Here is a 19,200-nt window from a genome sequence, read left to right as displayed (position 1 = left end):
TCTCTTGTTCGTTGCTCATTTTTAAATGTTGTTACAAGCGACTCACTCCATGTGCAGGGGCGTGGTCTGCTGAGGCACACTGAATAAGAATAAGCTGTGATTGGTGGATCGCTGCGCATGCAGAGTCCGCATGCACAACGTGTGTCAGGTACCCTTGAAATTAGATGAGTTCATTTGCTTCCTACATCGCAGGCCCTGCGATGTGACTATTGCGCACACGTACATCGCGATGACGATGCTCAAACAATATATCGTGCAGCTCTACCAAACAGTGTCTTGGAAGGAGAAGTGGGATCATGTAGACATAATATACTGACATATGTGGGTTAAATGTTCCCAGGGCCCATCCATTAACACTGTTAAAAGGCACGTTGAAAAACAGGAACCTCTGAGGAAGATAATGATGCTCCAGGGGGGCCGTAGTCCTCAGGATAAGAACTGTTGAACTTACAGCTGGAATTACACAGATGGATGCAATGGGACAAAGAAACTTGAATTCAGTCTCCCACAGTTCTCCAGATATTCAGACCTAGGTGTGAATTCCACCCATGGACCCAACTTTAAGTACAGCTTTTGGTTATTCTACCAACCTTGAACATGTTGTAGCTGGGGTAGATATTGTCTTTTAATAGCTTTTGGACTCTGTACAGGAACCTCATATCACTGATAACACTGATGCTCAATAGATGGGTACCATCCATGTTTGGGTTGGTTTTAATCCACTGCCCTGTCCTAGGTTGTGGCTCCTGGCTATGTAAAAGCTGGCAAGAAGTTGTAAAGGAAAGCAGCAGAGCTAACAGGCTGAGGTGGGGAAAACGCAATACAATCAACAAAGGACTAGATTTGGATCAACTTCATTTGTCTGAATCAACCCCGATACTGGTCTTTCAATTTTACTCAAGACATGTCTAATTTACTGTAGTACTGTGGTATGACTATTACTTAATGGAGTTTGTTGTAATTTGTTTTCCCCTGGGTTTTTTCAGAGTCAGGTTATATCCACTCAGGGAGAAGAGAACAAGAGCCCAATGCCTGATGCACTCTATAGTGATGCAGCAGTACAGTAGGACGCTATGACCCCTCCACAAGCCTTTTACCACCAGTCACCAGAAATGGAAAAAGGTAAAGTTTTAACATCAAACTTTGTTATTGTGCCCTCTTCCAAGGTTGTATTAATTTATTTCATGGTGCTGCATTGTGACAGGCAGTGTGTGCACAGAGCTCAACCCGGAGGGACGATAAAATGTTGAATGACAACAACAAACTCTTTTCTCTTTGAGAAAAGAACTATAATGAGGATATATGACACCGAATTTGAAATTTCTCTTATTTGCCCCTTGCATTGTTAATGGTTTTCAGTCTATTTTGGACAGGAATTTCACATTTTGATCTTCTAAATCTAAAGGGAAATTTTGACACATTTGAGATTCTCCTCTGAAAATTCTGACACCACACACAGTGAAATTCAATGAAATCAGAATTACTGCTTTAGTAATATTTGGCCTATGTATGTATATATTTATGTAGCACTTTTGTTTCTATTCTTTCTACCAGTTACTACTTATTTTATTGTAGCCTACAACAGAGTTAGGAAGTCCCTATAACAGATATATTCCTGTGTTGCAGAAGAACCTCAGTGATATTGATGAAAAATGACGGGCTCTGACTGCCATTGTTTTACATACATTCAAACTAAAACTTACACAAATATTAATATAAATGATGCTGGAGAAGCCACATCATCTGCCTTTGTCTGCATGTTTGTGGTGCAGTGTAAATACAGCAATATTATCTGGAGAAACCATCTTTGTGTTCATTGAGAAATTCTTAATGCCTGTTACTAACCCAACATCTTCCCTTTCCCACCATTTTATACTTTCTCTTCCCCTCTTACTCTCTGTAGGTATTTCGAGCTGTAGGGCCTGGACCTGTACAAACCACCCTCTGCCCCATGATTCTGCTCAACACCCTCTGTAATATTGTCATTATTGTTGTCATTTCATTAGTATCATTGATATTGTCATTGTTTGTTATTTCCTCCATCTTGCATCTAGTGGAATTTGCTTTGCTACTCTCTCTCCCTCCCTCTCTCTAACCTGTGTTTTGATTTGACGCTATATAAATAAAATTGAACTGAATTGAAACATTGGAATTCTTAATCTGTGTGATGGAAGATCTGAAAATGTAAATAAAGATGTAATAAACAGAAAGACACACAATTACTGCTATTGAACACAAAGTGTAATACTTTTTAATGATAAAACAGGTAACGTGGGTTCCACACAAACTTCTTACTTCCAAATAAATAATGTGAGGTAGACAATGTAGACGAGCAGTAGACTTAACACCACGACAAAACAGACCACGAGGAAAATAGTCATGGAGTTCTTTCCACAGCAGCACTACAAAGGAGGCAAAGGTAATCTGTCAGTCACTCTGGCCACTGTAATTCAGATTCTGTAGTCATGACCATTTTCTAGTGCAGCCACTTACCCCTGTCTTCAACACAATAATAGGTGCTTGCACTTGTCCCATCAGATGATGTCCAGCCTCATAGGGGGGTGAGTGTTCATTATGAATGGGCTAGAATAGAAAATGGAGTTTATAAGTTAGATATTGTATTATGTTAATACTTTATATCACAGCTCACTTTTACAAGAGTACCAGGAAACATGTAAGGATGTATGTTATACAAGGTAATTACAGTCTTGGTGGTTTTGCTCATGAATTGGCAAGAGTAGAGTATGAAGTGTACAAGTTCAACATTACATGAAGACAGCACACATCTACATGAACACAAGAAAGTAAAGACCTATTTTTCACAGGGTGACTGTAATGGTAGCCATTATCATTGTGGTCCACCGGAATGAGGATTTGTTCCACGCAGGTTGGTTGCATGGTGGTGTAGACGCTAAATAAAAACAAAGAAAACTGTTTATGTCAAACCAATCCCTGAAATTCCACACGTTACAAACATTTTTGGCCTGTCACATACAGCGTTGTAAATTTTTCTTCCAGTCCACACAGGTGGCTGGTTAACACAAACAAAGGAACATAATTAAAAACATGTCTTGATAGCATTAATGATTATCCAGTCATTGTGTGTGTGTGTGTGTGTGTGTGTGTGTGTGTGTGTGTGGAAGCACAGTATTGTGTGCTCACAGGTGTCTATACCTCAATGTCCTTGATGTCTGTAAGGTACACCTGTCTTGGAGTCAGCCTTCACAAGAAGTATTGTATTTTAATTGTTTGCTATTACCCTGCCAGAGAACTACACTCTCAGGATGCAGGCTTACTTGTGGTTCCTACAGTCTCTAAAAGTAGAATGGGAGGCAGAGCCTTCAGCTATCAGGCTCCTCTACTGTGTAACCAACTTCCAGTCTTGGTCCATGAGGCAGACACCCTCTCTCTATTTAAGAGTAGACTTAAAACTTTTCTTTTTGACAAAGCTTACAGTTAGGGTTGGCTCAGCTGAACCCTGAACCATCCCTTAGCTATGCTGCTATAGGCCTAGACTGCTGGGGGATTTCCCATGATGCACTGAGCTTCTATTTCTTTCATTCCCTCTTCATCTGTACGCATGCATGTCCCACTGATGCCTGTTACTATTCCAACATCTTCCCTTCCCGTAGTTCTCTGCTTTGTCCCCTCAGTATAAGTCTGACAAAGGACCCAACTTTTGCACACAAATCCTAACATGAAAAATTAATTTAATAATGAGTAATTGAACTTGTGGCACAAATTACCACCACACTCTTACTCTCACACTCTTACTTTCATGTTCATAAATAATGCTCCCCTCTTTAAAAAATTACATTTTATTTTGTCCTTGCTAAATACAAAGACACCACTATATAGTATAGTACATGATGCCCTCAGAATTATCATACCAGTGCTGTGTTATATAAAACAGCACAATCAACTCCGTCTGTGTTTTTACAGTAGAGGAGATTTTAAAGACTAAATGGGTGTCGATTTATCATATCAAATTCAGAAAACACACCTTTGATTTCACACAAAATATAACTTTGGAAAAAAGAAACAAAAAAGCGGGCAAACACCTTGCGCTAAAATTCAAGTGTAGCAGAAAACAAACAGAAAAGGTGAGCCATCACCCTAAATGTGTCACTTACCTGGAAATGAGCTTCGATTAGCAGTGAAGCTAAATGAAGAAAGAAACAGAAAATTTCAGGAAAAGACCAGCTCAGCAGCCGATCAGACCCTCCAGGATTTTGCAGGCCTTTTTTGTGATAGTTGCGGCCAAATATTCCTGATTTTGCGGCAAATATTTCTGAAAAGTTGCAATGAAGTTGCGGGAGCAAGTCAAAGTTGCGAAAAAAAAGTAAAAAGGGTCAATGACGTCGGAACAACGTCAAATTCACGGTGATTGGTCAACTGGAGGGACCTACCTCTCAGGTAAGCACCCTACATCTCGTAACCGGATGTGCCGCCCACAGTCTCCTTGCATATGCTTTCATGCACAGTGTCGCTTGTTTATAGCAACTATAAAACCCGTGGCGGGCGCTACGTGGTTAATTGGTTCCGAAATTGGAGAAGTCCGAGTCACTGCGCTCTGCTACAGCAAGGGAAAATAATGGCATATGTAGAGGTAAGATAGCTCACCTGACTTTGTCGTTCCATTAAAATGAACGTGTCAGATAGTGTTTGTTCTGCATGAATTATTTCAAACTGCAGAATGAAAATTTTAAAACTTTAAAACATTAAAGAGTCCTATTTCCACTACATTGTCCTTAATTGTTGTTATATCATTTATAGTAATTCTGAGCAAAGAACATCAATTTTACTATGAACTCTTGCTACTTGATATTTAGCCCATAAAGCCAGAAAATATGAAATAATATTAAATATAAAATATTTCCATTGCTGAAACCTGCAGGGAGAGAAGAGGGTGCATGTGTAACAACGTGTCTTCATGGAGTGGTCTGACATTATCTGATTATAACTGGATTTATTGAGCAAGCCTAATGATAATAATAACAAAAAAATAATAGTCGCTTTGTAATTATATTGCATTAATATAACATGAGGGTTCAATAGACAGTAGTCAATTACTCTTGATAAAAAGAAACACCAGGGGGAGACAGATCCACATTTCTACAGATCCAGTATTTCTTTCACTGTGCGGCTTCACATGTTAAGTTACCTGTTTATCAGCTCTCATGTGACTACACTATCCACTCAGAGTCAACTGAAATAAATGCATGTGAACCAATTTCAACACATTATTATAACTGTTTTAAAGATGCTTGTGGAAATATTTAATATGTTAATGCTAAATGTAAAACACCAGTATGAAAATAGGCAGTTGTAGATATACATGTAAAATAACAACATTTTATAAATCAAATGAATTAACTTGAGCTGAAACACATGAATTAACATAACCTTGAAGTTAGTATGATAATGATAGAATTAGTGAAAATAGTGAGGGAGAGAAGAGGGTGTGACAACTTGTGAATATATAGAGGTCTAAGCTACTATTATCTCCAAACAAGGGCAGTTATTGTGCAAACCTCAGCAATTCAGTTCTGTGCATAGTAATAAACATAACAACAATAACAAGCAAAACATTTTAACAACTGTCAATCAGGTGAGATGATGCCACTTTCACTACTTTTGAAAACATTTTTCTTGGACAAAAAAAGTAGCAATTCGCCTAATTTTAGTGCAAAATTTGACATGATTAAGATTGTATTTCTGTAAATCATCATGTTATTTTTTCCATCTCTTCCATTTGAACACAGAGACCAGAGAAGGCCGAAGCGCAGAAAAATCCTGTGCCAGCAAAGTCTCCTCACCCCAGAAGAAGGCCAGGAATAAAACAGCTGGCCATCAGTGTCCTATTTGTGGACTTAGATACGTGGATATAATGCAGCATCTCAAAGTCACAGAGAAGGTGAAAAACAAAGAAGAGCTCAGTCTTTTAAGCAAGGTGGCTCACAGACAGTAAATATTTTGGAGATATTACCATTCACACACACACGCACATGGAATGGGGACTTTTTTAATATTACAGTGGTAAATCCATAATGAATTGAGCAATCGGAGAACATTGGATACAGCTGAGGCCATGCAGGTGCAGCATGATTCCACAGGAGAGAGGGAACCCACACCGTCATCAGCAACCAGAGGAGCCTGTTCAGTGAAAGACTGCTCCTTCCCAAGTGTAGGACCAACAGACTTAAGAACTCCTTTGTCCCTCATGCCATCAGGCTGTACAACTGCTCACTTGGGGGGAGGAGGAAATAGATAGCCGGCAATACTGCAATACTGTGTCACTGTGCAATAACTTATTTATCTATTTATTCACATACATACCTGGACACTCTTACTTTCGTGCAATAATTTCTGTACATAACACATATACAGTCCTCTACATTTATATTTATTTTATTTTATTTTATTTATCCTATTTTATTTTATTTTTTTTTATAGTATTCTATTGTATTTTGTTCTATTCCTATCTTTATTTTCTATTTTTAGCTAAGAGTTTATTGTGAACTGTATGCTGCTGGAAATTCAATTTCCCTGAAGGATTCATCCCAACGGGATCAAGAAAGTGAAGTCTAAGTCTAAGTCTCTAACAACACATTTGGGATTCCACTCCTCATGCTGTCGACTTTAGTTTGCCAACAGTGTCAGAACCTTCTTGCTCATAACAACACACGACAACAGGAAGAAAATATGCAGTGAAACGGGCAATCAGTGAATCCTGCAAACACAGTGGTAGTGCTGAAGGTAAACAAAGATGATTTAGATTCTTCCAGACTGTAAATCATGCAAAGGTCATATGGGAGTCAAAGACCAAACCAAAGGGTATTGTAGGAGGACACTTAAAGATTCAAAGTATTATTTCAAAACAAGATCAGGTTCAACACCTACTAACAGACTCCAATCTAGATTATTTATGTTTGATTGAAACATGGCTTAACTGTAATATCCCAACACATATGACTGATGTATCAGGTTATGTATGCTTTAGGAAAGTTAGATTGATGGGCGGGGGGGAAATTAAATGAAATTTAATATTGTAACCCTATATAATCCTCCCTCACATGGTGTCTCATTTTACCAAGATCTAGACGAACTACTTAAACAACTAAATTGTAGCTGTGAAACTATATTCTTGGGAGACTATAATATAAACTGGTTGGACAAAGGTAGCAAGCAAAAATTAAAAACAATTTATTCAAAGCATAATTTTCAGCAAATAAGTAAAGGACCAACGAGACTTACTAAAGTCAGCAAAACCCTTATTGACTTGGTCTTCACTAATAGAACTGAGAGAGTGACAAAGACATACAATTTAATCACAGGCCTGTCTGACCACAATATGGTTTTAATAGTTAGAAAACTAACCAAAAAACGTCTAAAATCCTGGTGCAATGGTAAACCAGAGTTTGCAGGTATTCCAAAGAACAAAACAACACAATTTGAAAATGAGTTACGGTATATTAATTGGAACGATGTTATACAATCTTACAATGTAAACACCTCTTGTGATACAATGACTTTTACTGATCTGATGCAGAAATATATTCAGAAATTGAAACAGCCACGACATTCCAGGGCTTCACCGTGGTTAAATAAGGATATTCACCAAATAATGAAGAAAAGAGATCTCACAAACAGTCATTGGTAACAAGAAATAATTCAGACACACTTATTTTCAAAGGCTTAAGAAATAAGGTAACAAAGGAGTTGCGTATGGCAAAAAGCTGTTACTTTATGCAACTAATTGCTGACTCAAAAGGAAAAAGCACAGTACTCTGAAAACATCTAAATATTTTGACTAATCGGGCATCAAATATGAAAAGATCTAACGTGGAACTGAATATAAATGGAAGAGTTGGTAATGATGTTTTGGGAATTGCAAACGAATTTAATACTTTTTTCATTAAATCAGTTGAGGAACTGGCGACTAATTTCCGACCAATTGAGTTCGAAGACATACAGAGAGATCTCTCGACTTCTTTCATATTAAAGAGGTTAATCAAAGTGAAATTGGTAAAGTTATAATGCAGTTAAGGCAATCTAAAGCTAAGGATTATTTTGGATTAGATACTTTATTTATTAAAAAACACAGTTCTGTTGTTCAAGTGCCAGTGACTCATGTAGTCAACTGCTCTATCAGAAGTAATGAATTTCCTGAGCCCTGGAAAAAGGCAATTATAACTCCCATTCACAAGTCTGGTTCACCTGACCTGGTCTCTAATTATAGGACAATTTTGGTTCCATACATATCTTAAACATAGAGAGCAGTGGGTTAGGTCCAATTCCACCCTGTCAACTGTCCAGACTTGTTCAATGGGAATCCCACAAGGTTCTATATTAGGCCCTTTACTTTTTAGCTTATATATTAATGATTTACCAGATAGTTGTAACAGAGCCAGATGCCAAATGTATGCGGACGACACCGTGGTATTTGTGTCTGCAAAAACTCCTCAGTTGGAAGCCAAAACTCTATTAGAAGAGATGTCTGGTGTATCCCAGTGGCTCAGAAACAATCATTTGACTCTAAATTATAAAAAGACAGTATCAATGTGCTTTTCAATTAAAAGAAAAGCCAAAGAAAATTCCAGAGTAAAGATTGATGACATAGAGATAGATCAAGTAGATGAGTTCAAATTTTTAGGTGTTATTTTAGATTCTCAGCTTAAATTTAATAGACATGTTAAGAAGCTGTGCAAAACTGTCAAGACCAACTTAAATTGCTTTCGCCTGACAAAACTTCACAGGAGGAAGAGGAGACCAGTGTGAAGCAAAGGGTTCCCCAGCTGTTTAAGAAAGAGCTTGAGCCCCTGTCAGACGAAGATTGGTGAGAATTGTCTTTAGCAGTTTCAGTCCATACAACAATCTTTGAGTCGTAAGTGAGAAAATTAACTTTTTGTCTTATCAAAAACAGATGGCGAGCTCCTCTGAAGATGAGGGGTCAGGTGATTGGCAGCCCTCAAAGAATGGAACAGAAGAAGAGGGGGAAGAGCAGGGCTCTGTGAATCCAAGGTTTCCCCAGCTGCGCAAGAAAGAGTTTTTGCCCTCAGCCAGCCCAAGATTGGTGAGAATTTTCTTCGGCAGTTTCAATCCATTCAATGATATTTGAGTCCTGAGAGAGAAAATTAAGGTTTTGTCTTATCTAAAACAGATGATGAGCTCCTCTGACGATGAGGGGTCAGGTGATTGGCAGCCCCCCAAGAATGGAACAGAAGAAGAGGCCAGTGTGAAGCTAAGGGTTCCCCAGCTTCGAAAGAAAAGGCCTACACCCACACCCAGGAACAGACTGGTAAGAGTTGTCTTAAGTAGTTCCTGTGCTTACAATAATGTTTGTGTCTTAAGTGAGAAAAATAACTTTTTATCTAATCTAAAACAGAGCTCTGAGCTGAGCTCCTCTGAAGATGAGGGGTCAGGTGATTGGCAGCCCCCAAAGAATGGAACAGAAGAAGAGGATTCTGAAGAGGAGGAGGAGGAAGATGAGGCCAATGTGAAGCGAAGGGTTCCCCAGCTGCGAAAGAAAAGGCCTGCACCCACACCCAGGAACAGTCCGGTGAGAGCTCCAATTTAATGAAGTTGGAATTTCTTTAATCCACCCAGTCATAGCCATGACAATAGCATTTCATGATGATGATATGATAACTGACAACAATGGAGGTAAGGAGAGGAAGTGAAGACAAACTAGCCATAATTTCCCTAATCTCTATTATCCACCCAATTATTCTGTTTGAAGGTTGCTGCAATTCTAAATGACAATAACATTTCATTTTTAAGTATGATAACTAACAACAGCAGTGCTAGGGAGAGGAAGTGTTGGTAAACCTAGATTTGGTTGAAAAAATTTCCACATTGAAGCCACTGATACAGTATATGGAAACTTGGCCTTCACTATTTTGTGTATCTGATAATATGGGGTTTTCTGTCTGTAGGAAATGACAAAAAAGGCAAAGATGGCTGCACAAGTCCCTCCCCGGGTAGGTGTACGTCACAATAAACAAAACCAAAGATCTGGAATTGGTACATTTTCATTGAGAACTTGTTTGTGTTTGTTTTTGGTTTTGATGTTTCTTGTTTGTTTGTTTTTGTAAGATGAAGCAGGCTTATGTAAGGCCAGTCACAGCTAAAACCTCGGTACAACCTTCACAGAATGTTCATCGCAAGTCAAAGCTGTGTGACACCACAGAGGAGAGAAAGACCTGTGAGGAGGAAAGAGAGAAACAGCAGGAGGAGCCATCAGAGGAGGAGAGAAAGACTTGCAAGGAGGAAAGAATAAAGCTGCAGGAGGAGCCATCAGAGGAGGAGAGAAAGACCTGTGAGGAGAAAAGAATGAAGCTGCAGGAGGAGCCATCAGAGGTGGAGAGAAAAACCTGCGAGGAAGAAAGAGAGAAACAGCAGGAGGAGCCATCAGAGGAGGAGAGAAAGACCTGCGTGTAGGAAAGAGAGAAACAGCAGGAGGAGCCATCAGAGGAGGAAAGAAAGACCTGCGAGGAGGAAAGAGAGAAGCAGCAGGAGGAGCCATCAGAGGAGGAAGGGTTAGAGGCAAGAAGAACGACATGGAGAAGAAGAGACAAAGGAGAGAGGGCGTCCAAGGAGAAAAGGATCAGGTGGAGAATAGGGAATGAAAGAGAAGGGGGGATGTCCGTGGAGAAGAGGACAACATGGAGACAAAGAAGTCAAAGTGGAGAGAGGGCGTCCAAGGAGAAAAGGACCAGGTGGAGAAGAGGCAGTGAAAGAGGAGGCGGGATGTCCGAGGAAGAGGATGTCATGGAGCAGGAGAGTTGAAACACTAAGAGAGATGTGAGAGGAAAAAGATGATGTAAGGAAAAAGTGAAAAAACACGAGGAAAAATGTTTTCACATAAACAAATTGGGAGATATTGTTTCAAATTAAACATTGTTTTGAAAAACATCAAAACATATCTACTGTACAAGTTGACAGACAGTCAGTGGTCCTCTGACTTCCAAGTTCAACAGATCAACAGTTAGCCTATTCAATTTCTACAACAATAAACAAGGGAAGATACAAAAGGTAGCACGTAAATAGTGTTGAGTTGTTATGAAAAACTTTCCTGTATCAAACTAAAAATCATGGTATCTTTTGATTGGATCAAGTAAATAGACAATGTAGAAAAAACCCTGAATATAACTGAGCTTTGGCTTTGCTGCCAGATAATTAGTAGTTAGCTACAGAAAATAAACATAAATCCTATCTTTTGTCAATTGGCAGTGAAAATCAATTTGATTTCCATTTTGCATTGTTTGAGAGTCATAAATAAACCTTGACTGAGTCACCAGATTATCATTGTTGTTGTAAAATTATGTGTGACATCACACCAATATACTGTTTGGACTGACTGGTCTCCACAAAGGCTGTACATGTCATCTGAAAGATATCTTGCTGAAGCAATGGCATAATGTTTAATGTTGTTATGAGAAGTCTTAAAATATTTCTGGTTCATAATGAGACTATGGCAAGATAAATTAGACTGTGGGGGGTTGCCACATTCTGGGTAATTAATGGAGAACACTGATATTAAAGTTAGAACCCCTTGTGGGTTAAGTTGAAGGACAATTCATTTGTTGGCAAACCAGTACTGCAGAGACATAAAGCTTCTTTGTAATATTTGGTTGCACTAGGGCTTGTGATAATCACTCACCCTCTCTTCTAAGGTTATCATCTCAACTTCTTAGCCGTGATCTATGCCGCCTAAAAATGTTAACATTGTTCAGCCCGCTGAACAATGCCTACTTTTCTTATTCCACTGGCCTTGCTTTGAGCTTGTAATAATAACTCTGTGACATGGTATGTGTTTAGGGCTCCTTTGAAATTTCTTACTGTGTATATACATTTTTTATCAAAGCTGTTGTCTTCATATCTAATGTATCTAGATACAAAGACATGTCTAGAGGAGCATTAGAAACATCAGAATTCGTCAAATGTCATATTGTATTCCACAGTCAGCGCAGTGTGCTAAGTTATACATATGATTTTACACATGTCAGACACCTCTGTCAAGACATGGAAAAGACCCAATGGGTTTTAACAACTGAGGTGCGAGTGACTTTGGAATCTTACTGTAAACATGTACTTTTCTAAGTTACAATATATCAAAAAAAAAAGCAATTACACTGACTTACCATATACTCCCGAATTGGAAGTCCATCATCCTCACCAAGGTAGTGGCAAAGTGCCTTGAGAACTGCTGCCTTTTTGAGATTAACATCACTTGTAGCCTGTGTGAAGAGATTCCACCGATTAAAACATTCAGAAACACATAAATAACTACAAAAAATATTTCCAATATCCAACCTGTGGTAACCTACAAACACTGACTTCCAATCAGCTTTGTCAAGTTTGATCTATATAGCTCAATATTATGTCAAACATACTGTAAAAGGTCATCCTTTTTAAACTACAAAATAACTGTGAAGCGTGGCCTGTTTTTATTTTTAAAAAAAAAGTGAGGTATGAACATGTTGTTTTAACTCCTGTTTATTCAGGGACATACAGTACAACTGATAACAATGCTGTCCTCTTAACACATAGGTACACTGTACATCTACAGCCCGATCTTATTATCACCACCTGGGAACACAGGATTGAACTGGCACCTGTCTGATCACATGGCTGCATCTCTAGCCCATATGGTATTATTGCCTTAAAAAGACAATACATTTCCTTAGAAATTATTTTTGCACCTTGCAAATAATCCAGGCTGTTACTGATGATGCAAACTGGGGCTTCATATGGACAATAAAATTACACAGTATGTATGAAAAAAAATTCCATAACATTGTATACACAGATTTACAGATGTTTGGATAGTTTCTGGCCAGAAACACCTCCCTTCTTCTGGAAAACAGATGTCAGCTGGGGTAAAAGATTGTCCAACTGTACCATGAAGTTTGTCTCAAGTGGAAGTGTAATCTGCTAGAATTAAGCATTTATCTGTTAGAAGTTAGAAGAGTAGCTTGCCATAGAGTTCTTCTGCCCCCAAGTGGCCAAAATAAAGAACTGCTTCCTCCACAGGAGATTTTTCTCTCTCCAAATGCTGGTCATCTTTTGTTTTACCTTATCAGACTTTAAATTTTAACAGCTACACACTGAAATTGCATAATAAGAAGAGGGGAAAAGGCAAGCATGTGTTTACCTCATCAATATGAAAGAATGCAGGCCACCTGGCTTTAAACTCTCCGGCTGCTGGGTTTTGCTTCACCACCTCACTGTTTCTTTGTCTGACATCATTCGAAAGTTCAACTCTCACATTTTCCAGACTTTCATCTGTGAGGGTGTGATGGACAATTTTATTTTGTATTTTCATTAATAGTGCATGGGTGACATAATACATAATTGATAGTGAACCCTTGCCAAAACTTTGACCACATTTGAAACCAGACAGACCAGGTAAATATTCCTACTTATATCTGCATCAGACAACACAATGTTAACTTCACGGTTGACCTTTCCTCCAATAAAGTAATGAGGACATTAGTGTTCTGTTATTTTGTCACTTTTTGAATTAAATTCTTGAGAATTTGGATAAAACTGGTTTGAACTTTGAAAAAAACAAAACAATTAAGAAATCTATACTCATGTTCATAGAACAATTTCTCAACAATTAAGTAACGTAAATAAAATGTTATGTCATTTGTTCATAAAGTATGTGTTTTTCCTGTCATAACTTATACTATACTATTTGTTTGGTCTGATATAGATTTAGAGCATTTAAACCCTTGTGTCTTCACCTTGAGTACACAAATGTTAAATGTTGAATATTCCTTTTTATTCAATTTTTATGCTGTGTCACATCATGTAAATTTTACTTTCTTTCACCACCGTCAGACAGAGAAAATGACGGTGTTGACAAAAACAACAAACCTACGGGAGCTTTTTTGACCTTTTTTTTCATTTAGCAGATGTGCAGAGTTGTAGGGGGGTCCTCAGGAATATAGCTGACTATCTATTTGTCTGATTTTACTGCTAAATTATAAATAGCTTTTTTGTGTGATGCTAGTTTGGATGCCTCTTTCATTTTATTTCATTCCAGGCTGTTAAGTACAAACGCCTCAAGACATATTCGCCATCACAAACCCCTGCTTATGGTACATATACCATATTTCATCATATTTCCATTGCACAGTCAGTAGTGTAGATGTCAGAGTTAGATGTTAACTACCATCTGATATTATTTTGCTTCTGGATTCTTTCTCTTCAGAAAAATTGGTCAGGGATTATCAAGGCCACGTTGCAGGTGCCAACCACACAAAAAATGCTGGAGAACGCTAAACAGCGTGCGCCGGATGGAAGTGCAATTGTCTGAGGTGTGACTGGATTAAAGTCTGCAGTAACTGAAGGAACTTTCAGCACCATGAGTGAGGAGGACTTTGCTGTCCTTCAAGACAGTATAGCTCCCCTGGAAGTCAAAAGATGTCATGATCATCATAATGATATAATTGAAATATTAAGGAGATAGATGAAAAGAGACTTAGACTTAGATTTAGACTTGACTTTATTGATCCCTTTGATCATTTATATATGTATATATATATATATATATATATATATATATATATATGTATATATATATATATATATATATATATATATATATATATATATATATATATATATATATATAAATGAGATAAAAAAATAAACAATAAACTCTTGGCTAAAAATAAAGAATAAACAATAAATTCTTGGTTAGAAAATAGAGATAAGAATAAAATAAAACTAAATATAGAGGACTGTATATGGCATTGTGTTATTGTACAGTGGATAAATACAAGATACAGTTCAGTCACCAAACACGCTAATGAATGCGCTAATGTTGTCAAAGAAATATACTAAAGTTACACTAAAATAAACATTGTTAGTTTACTTACTTTGTCGCTTGACATGATGCTGTTCGCAGTTGTAGGCTACCAACGTCGGTCCTGCGGTAAACAGTCACGTGAACAACGAGTAAAGAAACAATGGTAGTGTCACAGCATCAGCTGCACTGCTGTGAAGAGTTCATGCGCGCTCCCGTGCCGGCTTGGCCGTTGGCTGCAGTTACCCTAACGGCCGCAACGGCCGTCGTGTCACTATCGAATCTTATTTCTTGATCCTGCCCCATGTCCCTTTAATTTTGTGGATTGTTACTCTTCATCTTGTGCCCTGATCAGGTTAATTAATAAGAAAGACAGATGATAAAGCTAAGATTCAACTATAATTCTCCTTGAGCATTAACATTTCAGGTCCGTCCTAATGTATATTTGTTAATTGATAGTATCAAGGATCAAGTAATACTGTATGTACTTTGCATGTACTTTGTCTTAGAGAATGTGGTAAAATTAATCCTTTATATTTTGTTTTTTGATCTTTTGTTTGTGTCAACACACACCTATGCACATAAATATGTATATATTATATCACTGTATACATATATTTGTGTGCATATATACTGTATATATATTTGTATAAATTATTCACCCCCTTGGATGTTTTCCTCTTATATATAAAAAATATACAAAACAAAACATTTTCAGAAATGGGGGAAAGCTGAAAATTCGGTATACAACAACTGTTGCCCAGGTTCTTCATCAGTCAAAGCTTTATTGTAGAGTGGCAAAGAGAAAGCCACTGTTGAAGAAAGCTCATTAAATCTCAACTAGTGTTCACCCAAAGGCATGCGGGAGACTCCAAGGTCAACTGGAAGAAGTTTCTTTGGTCTGACGAGACCAAAATGGAGCTTTTTAGCTATCAGACTAGATGCTATGTTTTGCTGACACCAAACACTGAACATCACCACAAACATACCATCCCCACTGTGAAGCATGGTGGTGGCAGCATCATGCTGTGGGGAGAGGGTTTAATGAATGAAGCAAAATATATGGAAATCCTGGAGGACATCCTGATGCAGTCTGCTACTACTTGGGAGAAGATTTATTTTCCAGCAAGACAATGACCCGAAGCAAACAGCCAATGCTACACAGAAATGGTTTAAACACAACAAGGTGAATGTTCTGGAGTGGCCCAGTCAAAGCCCAGACCTCAACCCAATAGAGAATTTGTGGCTGGACTTGAAAAGGGCTGTTCACACCCAATCCCTGTTCAACCTAACAGAGCTTGAGCAGTTTTGCAAACAAGAATGGAGTAAAATTGCAGTGTCCAGATGTGCAGGCCCGATTAAGATCTATCCACACACACAGAGACTCAGTGATGTGATTGAGGCCAAAGGTGCATCTACTAAATACTGACTTTAAGGGGCGAAAATGCAATCAATTATATATATTCAATTAATTTACATCAATTTGTAGAAATCTATTTTCACTTTGACATTGAAGAGTTTCTTTTTTTGCATATTTTTTGTTTTGTATACATTTTCTATATTGTCCATGATTCCATTTCTAAAAGCAATGAAAAGGGGAAAACAAATATATATTTATATATGTTAATTGAGATGTGAGATATCAATATTTGCTCTTATGGCAAGTATGGTGAACTCAATCAAAAGCAAAATGATTTGTGACAGAGCCCCAGCAGACCAGACTAGGAAATCCATTTAATTCGCTGAGTAGCACGTTACCTTCCCTTCAATAATCGCCATTACATTGTGACTTCCGCCGGTAGGCTTTTAATGTGAAATCTAACAGGAAGTGGACTATCATACAACCGCCAGCGTAACAGCTCCGAGCCACCGCAACAGCTCCGTGCCACCGCTGAAGTCGATGAAACAGGGTATAACAAGCGGCGTGTTCAGTAAGTATTAAGTATTTTCTTGAAATATACAGTAGCGTAATGCCATGACAGTTTGATGCATTGTGTAGCCATTTATTTATTTACTAAAACTGTCGGCTTTCTTGTTTAAAGGTCTCTGTCTTGTTCATCTTTTAAAATGATGAGGCTTTTGTCTTTCATATGAGCTAACGCTCAAAACCTTTATTTATGTCTTCATCCACGTTCTGAATGACCCCCACAGGAAGTGCCTCTATATGTTGTTCACAATCACCAGCCCCCTCTATTGGTCACCACTGGTAATGACACATAACCCTAACTATGAGCATAAGAAAACATATGCCTTAACACACTTATGTAGTACCAGTACGATAAGTCAGAATTATTGTAACCACAATTACAACATTTCTCATTTCTATATCAACTTCTTGTAAACTGTTATCTCCAGCTTGTTTTTGTTGAACTGTTCACCATGTTTTCAATTAACACCAAGCTCTTATAGACAAATAAACACATTTCAAAACCATACATTGTACAATCCTTCTTTCTTTTGTTTTTTTTTTTTGTTTTGTTTTTGTTTTTTTAACATTAGAACCTCAGCATCCAATACACTGATTTAAAGATCAAGTTTAACTGGTCTTTTGATCTGACGTTCAGATCGCCTCAGTACAGGTAACTCTGTGGAAATATCACTTGTTTTCACCTGCACATGTCCATCTGATTTCAACTCAGGCACTGTGTCAGCCTGTGACACAGCATTCTTTCCATCTGCATCACCACACAGTGTCCCTTGAAAAGTCTCTCTGGTTTTCAGAAGGTTACGACGGTTCCTTCTGAACACATGTCCATCCTCAGTTCTCACTTCATAGGACCTTGGTCCTATTTCTTGAAGAACTGTTGCTTTCTGTTCCATGCATCCTGGTCTTGGATTCTCACCACATCATCCTTTGCAAGTAGTCTGAGAGCTTTTGTTGACTTGTCATAAAGCTGTTTTTGTTTCCATTTCAAGTTCTCCATTTTCGACTGAATCTCAGTTCTCTGATTGCTCTCTGTGTAGCGGGGCAGTGTAGTGCGCAGCTTGCGATTCATCAAAAGTTCTGCTGGGGAGAGACCACAGTCAAGGGGGGGCAGACCTGTAGCTCAGCAGAGCTAAATATGGATCTGACTTACTATCTGTGGCCTTCTTCAAAAGCTGCTTAATGATATGCACTCCCTTTTCAGCTTTGCCATTTGCCTGTGCATGCTGGGGACTGGATGTGGATGTGGATATGCATGCTGGGGACTGGATGTGGTATCGACAGAGAGCTTGATACCTACGCAAAGAGAAAAAAATTCAAGCAACATGGACCTCCAACTCCAATCTGTAGTCTGAAAAATAAGGTAAATGAGTTGAGAATTACAATGTTGGAAAATGATCTACACTTAGTTGCTATCTCCGAAACTCATCTGGATGAATCTATTGACAATACTGAGGTAGACATACAAGGTTATAATATAATCAGACTGGATAGAAATAGGCACGGGGGAGGAGTGGCTTTCTATGTACAAGATCACATTCCAACAAAAATAAGAGGAGATCTCAAATGGCCAGATGTGGAGGCAATCTGGATTCAGGTTCACTTGCCCCATCTTAAGCCATTAATAGTATGCTGCTGCTATAGACCGCCTTCCTCTCACGCCATATACCTTGAAAAAGTCTGTACTATGCTTCAGCATGCCTCTGACACAGACAGAGAAATTTATTTCATGGGAGAGTTAAATATAGACTGGCTTTCAAAAAACTGTCCTATGAAAAGAAAGCTCAATGACACTGCCACTGTATGTAACCTTTTTAAAATGATAAACCTACCAACCAGAATAAATAGTAATAATTCAGGTGTATCATCATCAACTTGCATAGACCATATTTTCACCAATTCACCAGATAAATGTTCAAAAGTTGTTTCAGTACCAATCGGATTCAGTGATCATAATATGATTGCTATGGCAAAGTCCCCAAAGTGGGACCCAAAATTATATATAAGAGAATTCATAAAAATTTCTGTGAAAATGCATTTCTTGCAGATCTGCACAATTTAGAGTGGGACAGTATATTTAAATCTACCCATACTGATACTGCTCTACACGAATTCATGAAGTTATTTTCCTCTGTCTGTGACAAGCATGCACCCATTAAAAAATTACCGTCAGATCCACTAAAGCGCCCTGGCTTGACCCTGATCTGAGAGGTTGGATGAAGGAAAGAGATCAACTAAAGAGAATTGCTGTAAATTCAGGGAATTCTGATGACTGGCAAAAATATCGCTCTTCAAGAAACAGAGTGACTAAACTGAATAAACAGAAAAAAAGAGGATACTACCAATTTAGAATTGATGAAATTCAATATGACAGTAAAAAACTTTGGAGTACTTTCAATCAAATCATGGGCAGAGATAAAAAGGGAAAAACACCATCATTTATTGACTCAGATGA

The sequence above is a fragment of the Pagrus major genome, chromosome 14, assembly GCF_040436345.1.
Source record: "Pagrus major chromosome 14, Pma_NU_1.0".
Classification (NCBI taxonomy): domain Eukaryota; kingdom Metazoa; phylum Chordata; class Actinopteri; order Spariformes; family Sparidae; genus Pagrus; species Pagrus major.
Note: the sequence above shows the minus strand (reverse complement) of the source record.